We start from the raw sequence: 277 nt of genomic DNA on the forward strand, positions 1-277 counted from the left end.
GCTCTTGTTCTGTCCAGGCTGGACTATTGCAATGCTCTCTTGGCAGGTCTTCCAGCCACTTCTATCAAACCTTTACAATTAATCCAAAATGCCGTGCAAATTCATCTTTAACGAGCCGAAAAGACTGCACGTCACACCTCTGTTCATCAGTTTGCAATGGCTACCAGTAGCTGCTCGCATTAAATTCAAGGCATTGACGTTTGCCTACCACCACTGGCTCTGCACCCCTTTACCTAAATTCATTACTTCAGACTTATGTGCCTCTAGAAACTTGCGT

The 277-nt window shown here is 45.1% G+C and overlaps 1 protein-coding gene across 1 annotated transcript in view; it reads right to left on the reverse strand.

Moving 5' to 3' along the window:
• Positions 1-277, reverse strand: part of fbn1 (fibrillin 1) — a gene marked incomplete at its 3' end in the record, with an annotated part of 66,999 nt that overhangs the window by 32,687 nt on the left and 34,035 nt on the right. The window lies entirely within an intron of this gene.

The sequence above is a fragment of the Sinocyclocheilus anshuiensis genome, unplaced genomic scaffold, assembly GCF_001515605.1.
Source record: "Sinocyclocheilus anshuiensis isolate Anshui unplaced genomic scaffold, SAMN03320099.WGS_v1.1 scaffold1182, whole genome shotgun sequence".
Classification (NCBI taxonomy): Eukaryota; Metazoa; Chordata; class Actinopteri; order Cypriniformes; family Cyprinidae; genus Sinocyclocheilus; species Sinocyclocheilus anshuiensis.